Here is an 8,457-nt window from a genome sequence, read left to right as displayed (position 1 = left end):
GGGTCTTGGAGCTGCGCCTGCGCTGTGGACGCCCCTGCCGGAAGTGGGCGGGTCGTATTCCAAAGCCTAAAGGGCGGAGGGAGAAAACGCGGCAAATGCCGATGTTGCTGAAGGGAAAGCATGTTGGGGGCGCTGTCCCAGATGCCCTGCTGCAGAACTAGTCAACCTAGAAATGTAAAGACCAGAATGTGATCGCAGAGAAATTCCTTGTCGATTTAAAAAAGGTTTTACAAGATTATTCTGTTTAAATGTGTGTTAAATGAAGGGTTTAGGGAAAGGGAGGATTTTCCCTGAGTTTCCTTTTTTCCTCATGAATTTTTATAATTCTAGAAGGCTTCAGGACTCGGGGAGATTTGAATGCCTCCCATGTGCCCAGTTTGAAAACAAGTATTATGACAAAAAATTAGAGAGGAACGTGTTCTTGTCCACAGAAACGTTCGTTCCAAGAGTCAGGAAACTGTCTGGAAGACACGTGCAGTAAGAGTCGGAGAAGAAACAAGTCTGCATCGAGGTAAGTGATTTTGTGTCGTTAAAATGGTAAATGCTTTGGAAGTCCCTTGTGTCAGTTCATCGGCTTTATTCCATAAACATTTGTGGAAAGCATCTTAATGTTTTATACGAACGCACCTTACTGGATACTGGAAATTCAAAGATGAATGTAACTCAGCCCTGAAAAGTTCATACCGTGGGGCCCGGGAGTGGGACTAGCCTGGTCAAGGTCTTGGACTGGGAATGATAGTGTAAAGTGGCTTTGGAGACTGTCTTGACTGAAACGGGAGGGTGACCTCAAAGAGCATGGGAGATGGTGTCCTATGAACATAGTGGTGGGGGTGGGGGGCGTGGGGAGGGTAGTCTGGGAGAGAGGAGGTTAGGTGCCAAGCTGAGAATATTTGGAACCAAATCCGGTGGTTAGGAACCTGTGTGTTTTCTTGAATTTTCTTTGATACAGGGGATGAGGCAGAAGGTCACTTTTTGACCACAGTGACCTGGTTAAACAAAGAGAAGCTGGAAAGCTCTGTAAGAAAGTGTCCAGCTGGTGAGCTGAGAAACTTACATGCCAAGTTATAAATCCTAATTAAGGATCCAAACAACTGAAAGGAAAAGTGATTCTTGGGTATTCTGAGGACGTCACTAGATGTTATGTTGGGCTAGGGAGAAAGAATTTTCCCTTTTGTGTTTATTTTTTTTTTAATTTTATTTTTTTTAAGATTTTATTTATTTATTTGTCAGAGAGAGAGAGGGAGAGAGAGCAAGCACAGGCAGACAGAATGGCAGGCAGAGGCAGAGGGAGAAGCAGGCTCCCTGATGAGCAAGGAGCCCGATGTGGGACTCAATCCCAGGATGCCGGGATCATGACCTGAGCTGAAGGCAGCTGCTTAACCAACGGAGCCACCCAGGCGTCCCCCCTTTTGTGTTTATTTATTTTAAATATTTATGTATTTATTTATTTGAGAGAGACTGCGGGCGCGCAGCCCCTGCAGCCAGGAGAGGGAGGTGGTACAGCAGAGGAGGGGAATCCTAAGGCAGACTCACCACTGAGCAAGCATCCGACGCTGGGCTCCACCCCAGGACCCTGAGATCATGACCTGAGCTGAAATCAAGAGTCGGGTGCTCAACTGACCGAGCCACCTGGGATCCCCAAGATTTTCCCTTTTGGATAGCCACCATCTCCCTAAACTATTTTCTCCTTGAGAGATTGGATCTTAGAAGGGTCCTAACCCAAGAATGCACCTGCTGTAGGAAGAATGATCTGCTTCATAGGTGACTTGCAAGGAACACAGAAAAGTAGTGAAAAACCAAACAAGGACACCTTAAATGGACTCTCAGTATACCCATTAGTACCATTTTTCCCATAGAGGAGTCACCCAGGCCTCATGCTAAGAAGGGCCTTGTGCTTGGCTTAATGCTCTGCTGTCACCATTTTGAAATTCTTAATTTTTTTTTGAAGATTTTATTTATTTATTTGACAGACAGAGATCACAAGTAAGTAGAGAGGCAGGCGGAGAGAGGGGTGGGGGGGAGCAGGCTCCCCACTGAGCAGAGAGCCCGGTGCGGGCCTGGATCCCAGGACCCTGAGATCATGATCTGAGCTGAAGGCAGAGGCTTAACTCACTGGGCCATCCAGGTGCCCCTGAAATTCTTACTTTTTTAACAAGGAATCCCATATTGTCATTTTTGCACTGGGCCCCACAAGTTATGTACTTGGCCCTGCCTCTCTCCTCCAACTTTTCTCTGTCTTTTTCTCTCTTTTTAGTCCTCTCTGTTCTCCTCTCCTATTTTTCCCTCTTCCTATTTTCATTCCTTGGTGTCTTCCCACTCCTTTAAGGCTAAGTTGAAGGATGCTGTGGCCTTGGGGCACCTGGGTGTCTTAGTTGGTTAAGCATCTGCCTTTGGCTCAGGTCATGATCCCATGATCCCAGGGTCCTGGGATGGAGCCCCATGGCAGTCTCCCTGCTTGGTGGGGAGTCTGCCACTCCCTCTCCCGTCCGCCTCTCCCCCCGGCTTATGCTATCTCTCACTTTCTCACTCAAATAAATAAAATCTGGGGGAAAAAAAAAAAAAAAGGATGCTCTACCCTTGTAAGCCTCCAGACATGTTTCTGTTATGGGTTGAATTGTGTTTCCCCCAAAGACATTGAAATCCTGATCCCCAGTTCCTGTGAATGTGATTTTTTTTTTAATTTTAGATTTTATTTATTTGTTTGATAGAGAGAGATCACAAGTAGGCAGAGAGGCAGGCAGAGAAAGAGGGGGAAGCAGGCTCCCTGCCAAGCAGAGAGCCCGATGCGGGGCTCGATCCCAGGACCCTGAGCCGAACACAGAGGCTTAACCCACTGAGCCACCCAGGCTCCCCTGTGAATGTGATTTTATTTGGAAATAGGGTCTGTGCAGATGATCAAGTTAGGATGAGGTCATTAGAGTAGGTCCTAATACGATATGACTGGCGTCCTTATGCAAAGAGAAAATATGGACAGAGTCAGACACAAGTAGAATGCCAAGTAAAATTGGAGAAATGCTGCCTCAAGCCAAGGAATAGCAAAGATGGCAGGAACACTAGCAGAAGCTAGAAGAGGGACGTGGAACAGATTCTCAGAGCTTCTACCCCTGCAGACACCTTGATTTCAGATTTCTAGCATCCAGAGCTGTGAGACAATACATTTCTGTTGTTAAATCCCCCCAGTTTATCGTATTTTGTTATGGCAGCCCTAGGAAATGAATACAGGTCCCCATAGGTCCTTAATAAATAATTTGATAAATAAATGGATAGATGAATAACGTATAATTGCGTTGTCTCTGCCTCTTTAAAAAATGACAAAAGACTTATCAGGATAATAACTGTCTGTCCTTTATTTTCTTTTTGTTTTTCTTTTTTTCTTGAGTAGGCTCCACACCTAGCATGGGGCTTGAACTCAAGGCCATGAGATCAAGAGTTACATGCTCTACTAACTGAGTCAGCCAGGCCCCCCTCAATTGTCAGTCCTTTCAACCCTAGTGAATGGTTGAAAAACTGGTCCTTTCCCTAACCTACTTCATTTTCTCCTATGATATAATCATGGTATTTGATACTGACTTTGTCCTATGTCTTCACACATATCCTGGGCCATGATAATATGGGCAGGTAGAGTGGGTGGGTGGCTGTGGTGGACATTCTTTGTTGCTATTGAAATTCAGTGCCCTTTCCTCCTTTTTTTTAAGATTATATTTATTTATTTGACAGAGGGAGAGAGAGAGATCACAAGTAGGCAGAGAGGCAGGCAGAGAGAGAGGGGGAAGCAGGCTTCCTGCTGAGCAGAGAGCCCGATGTGGGGCGCCATCCCAGGACACTGGGATCATGACCCGAGCAGAAGGCAGAGGCTTTAACCCACTGAGCCACCCAGGCGCCCCTCTCTTTCCTCCTTGATGGTAGATCTCCAAATGTATGAGCTTCCCTTTTGTCCAGGGAAAGTGACCCCCACCTCCCAGAGCCAGAGGGCGAAGTCTTTTCTGTAAAGATAATAAATATTTTTTTACTTTGAAGGCCAAATGTGTGTGTGTGTGTGTGTGTGTGTGTGTTAACAATAATATATAAATATGGCAGCAATATATAGCTACACTTCTAAAATATTGATGAATGAAATTGAAATCATGTTGCAAATAATATGGACCTCATTCCTTACTCAAAATGTTAGGCTCTGCCTTCCTTCCTTCAGGCTGCTGTAACAAAATACCACAGGCTGGTATTAGAAACTGTAACAGAGTTTTCTTTCTCATAGTCTGGAGGCTGAAAGTCCAAAATAAGGCTATCAGCATGGTCAGCCAAGCGCCCTCTCTTGGGTTGTAGACTTCTTATTGTATCCTCACGTGGTGGAAGGGACCAGGGAACTCTGGGGGGTTTCTTATAAGGACACTAATCCTACTTATGAAGGCTCCACTCTCAAGGTCTAGTCGCCTCCCAAAGGCCCCACTACCCAATACCATCACATTGGGCGTTGGGGTTCCAAGATGTGAATTTAGGGGGATACAGCATTTAGGCCATAGCAGGATGTAAGTATAAATATTAATAAGAAAATCTCATGATGGGGCGCCTAGGTGGCTCAGTGGGTTAAAGCCTCTGCCTTCGGCTTGGGTTGTGATCTCAGGGTACTGGGATCAAACCCCGAATTGGGCTCTCTGCTGGACAGGGAGCCTGCTTCCCCACCTCTCTCTCTGCCTGCCTCTCTGCCTACTTGTGATCTCTCTCTCTGTCAAATAACGAAATAAAAAAAAAAAATCTTAAAAAAAAAAAAAAGTAAGAGTAATCCTGCCTCTGGCAATGAACTCCTAGCTGTGTGCCAACATAAATAGACATGAAGCTCATTGTAGCATTGTTCTGCAAATCCCAAACAGGAAGTGGCGTGATTGTTTATCAGTGATAGCAAAGTAAACCTTAGGTACTATTCATACGCTAGAATATCATAACAGGTAAAACAAACAAATGACAGTCATGTGCAACATAGATGAGTCTTAAATATACTGTAGCCCACAAGAAAACCAGGGTAAAAATAAATAACAAAAAGAAAATAAAAGTATAATTTCATTTAGAAAATTTTGAAACTAGGAAGAACAAATCTATGTTATCTAGGGATGCAAAGATAAATAGTAAAAACTAAAGGAAAAGCAAAGTAATTAGGATTGCAGTGACCTCTGGGGAAAAGAAGGGGATTGCGAATCAGCATGGAAGAGTCTTTGGGGGCTGTCAATGTTCTATTCTTTTTTTTTTTTTTTTAACTGAAATCTAATTGACATACAAAATCCTATGCAGGTATACCTCATGGTGATTCAATATTTTTATACATTACAAAATGATTACCCTATAAAGTTATTACAGTGTTATTATTATTTGTAATGGTTTTTTATTTTAAAAAATTTTTTTAAATTTTTGTTTATGTATTTTAATTTTTTTTTAAAGATTTTATTTATTTATTTGAGAGACACAGCCAGAGAAGGAACATAAACAAGGGAGGTGGGAGAGGGAGAAAAAGGTCTCGTGCCAAGCAGGGAGCCCAGTGTGGGGCTGGATCCCAGGACCCTGGGATCATGACCGGAGCAGAGCTAGATGTTTAACTACTGAGCCACCCAGGCACCCCTGTATTTTAAGTTTTTAAAAAAAGTTTTATTTATTTGACGGAGAGAGAGCGCACAAGTAGGGGAGTGGCAGGCAGAGGGAGAGGGAGAAGCAGACTTCCTGCTGAGTAGGGAGCCTAAGGGGCTCCATTCCAGGACCCTGGGATCATGACTTGAGCTGAAGGCAGATTCTTTTTTTTTTTTTTTTTTAAAGATTTTATTTATTTACTTGACAGAGACCACAAGTAGGCAGAGAGGCAGGCAGAGAGAGAGGAAGGGAAACAGGCTCCCCGCTGAGCAGAGAGCCCGACGCGGGGCTCAATCCCAGGACCCCGGAATCACGACCCGAGCCGAAGGCAGAGGCTTTAACCCACTGAGCCACCCAGGCGCCCCCTGAAGGCAGATTCTTAACTGACTGAGCCACCCGGGCGCCCCAGAATTATTGCAATATTATTAACTATATTCCCTATGCTATATATTATATTTCTATGGCTTATGTATTTAGCTGAGAGAGGGAGAGAGAATCTTAAGCAGGTCCCACACAGGGCACAGAGCCCAGCATGGGGCTCATTCTCACCACTGCGAGGACCTGAGCTAAAATCAAGAGTTGGTCACCTAACCGACTGAGCTATCCAGGTTCCCCCAATGACTTACTTATTTTATTTTATTTTATTTTATTTTTTATTTTTTTTAAAGATTTTATTTATTTATTTGACAGACAGAGATCACAAGCAGGCAGAGAGGCAGGCAGAGAGAGAGGAGGAAGCAGGCTCCTTGCTGAGCAGAGAGCCCGATGCGGGGCTCGATCCCAGGACCCTGAGATCATGACCTGAGCCGAAGGCAGCGGCTTAACCCACTGAGCCACCCAGGCGCCCCTGACTTACTTATTTTATAGCTGGAAGAGTAGGTTCTATTTCTTGACCTGGGTTGTTGTTAAAGGGGTGGTGTTCACCTCATAATTCTTTTTTTTTAATTAAAAAAAATTATTGAAGTATAATTGACATACAGTGTTATGTTAGTTTCAGGTGTACAACAGATTGATTCAATACTTCTATACTTCTCTATTGCCCTCCCTTTGCTGACCTTCCAGTGTCTTCTGTGTAGTGTAATATTTAATATGACATAGACTACGTATGAATAGGAGCTCTATCTGGCTTTGCTCATTACTGTAATCCCAGTGCCTAGCATGGTGCTTGGTACATAGTAAGCACTCAAAAATATAAATTACTGGGGCACCCGGTGGCTCAGTAGGTTAAGCCTCTGCCTTCAGCTCAGGTCATGATCCCAGGGTTCTGGGATCGAGCCCCGCATCAGGCTCTCATCTCAGCGGGGAGCCTGCTTCCCTCTCTCTCTCTCCCTGCCCCTCTGCCTACTTGTGATCTCTTGCTCTGTCAAATAAGTAAATAAAATATTAATATATATATAAATATATAATATAAAATATAATATAATATAAAAATATTAAAAAATTACTTATAACAGCTTTTAAGATGTGAGTCATCTGGGGCACCTGGGTGGCTCAGTGGGTTAAGCCTCTGCCTTTGGCTCAGGTCATAATCTCAGGGTCCTGGGATTGAGTCCCGCATCAGGCTTGCTGCTGGGCAGAGAGCCTCCTTCTCCCTCTCTCTCTGCTGCTCCCCCTGTGCGTGCTCTCTCTCTCTCTGTCAAATAAATAAATAAAATCTTTAAAAAAGAAAAAGATTTTATTCATCTCTTTGAGACAGAGCACAAGCAGGGGCAAAGAGAAAGGGAGAAGCAAACTCCCTGCTGAGCAGGAAGCGGAAAGTGGGACTCGATCCCAGGACCCTGAGATCATGAGCTGAGTGAAAGGCAGTTGCTTAACCTACTGAGTCACCCAGGTGCTCCTAAAATAAATTTTTAAAAATTAAAAAAATTTTAAGTAATCTCCACACCCAAAGTGGTGCTCAAATTCACAATCCTCAGATGAAAAGTCACCTGCTCTACTGACTAAGCCAGTCAGGTGACCCTGGTATTATATTGTCTTTTTTTTTTTTTAAAGATTTTATTTATTTATTTGACAAACAGAGATCACAAGTAGGCAGAGAGGCAGGCAGAGAGAGAGGAGGAAGCAGGCTCCCTGCCGAGCAGAGAGTCCGATTCGGGGCTTGATCCCAGGACCCTGGGATCATGACTTGAGCCGAAGGCAGAGGCTTTAACCCACTGAGCCACCCAGGTGCCCCTACACCATTTTTTAAAAAATATTTTATTCATTTACTGGAGAGAGAGAAAGAATGAATGGGGGGGGAGGAGCAGAGGGAGATGCTGACTCCCTGCTGAGCAGGGTGCCCAACGGGGTCTGGATCCCAGGATCCCCTGATCGTGACCTGAGCTGAAGGCAGATGCTCAACCAAGTGAGCCACCCAGGTGCCCCAATTTTTGCACTATTTTAAAAAATTAATACTTTAGTTGTTTTCTGGTTCTAGAAGTAGTACGTGCTGAAATGACTATCCCAAAATCAAGTAGTACATGCTGAAATGATTATCCCAAAATCAAGGTTACTTTTGTGGGGAGGGCGGGAGAAAGTTATGATCAGGGAGGAGTGTTATCTAAAGTGGTGACAATCTTATTCTTGATGTAGGTCTTAGTTGTACAGATTCTCTTTATAATTATCATTTAAACTATATATAAAAATTGTATGTAGGGGCACCTGGGTGGCTCAGTGGGTTAAAGCCTCTGCCTTCGGCTCAGGTCATGATCCCAGGGTCCTGGGATCGAGTACCACATTGGGCTCTCTGCTCAGCAGGAAGCCTGCTTCCCCCTTTCCCTCTGCCTGCCTCTCTGCCTACTTGTGATCTCTAATAAATAAATAAAATCTTTAAAAAAAAAAAGCCTTTAAAAAATAGTATGTACTTTT

Source organism: Enhydra lutris, unplaced genomic scaffold, assembly GCF_002288905.1.
Source record: "Enhydra lutris kenyoni isolate GAN:26980312 unplaced genomic scaffold, ASM228890v2 scaffoldscaffold46, whole genome shotgun sequence".
Taxonomy (NCBI): domain Eukaryota; kingdom Metazoa; phylum Chordata; class Mammalia; order Carnivora; family Mustelidae; genus Enhydra; species Enhydra lutris.
Note: the sequence above shows the minus strand (reverse complement) of the source record.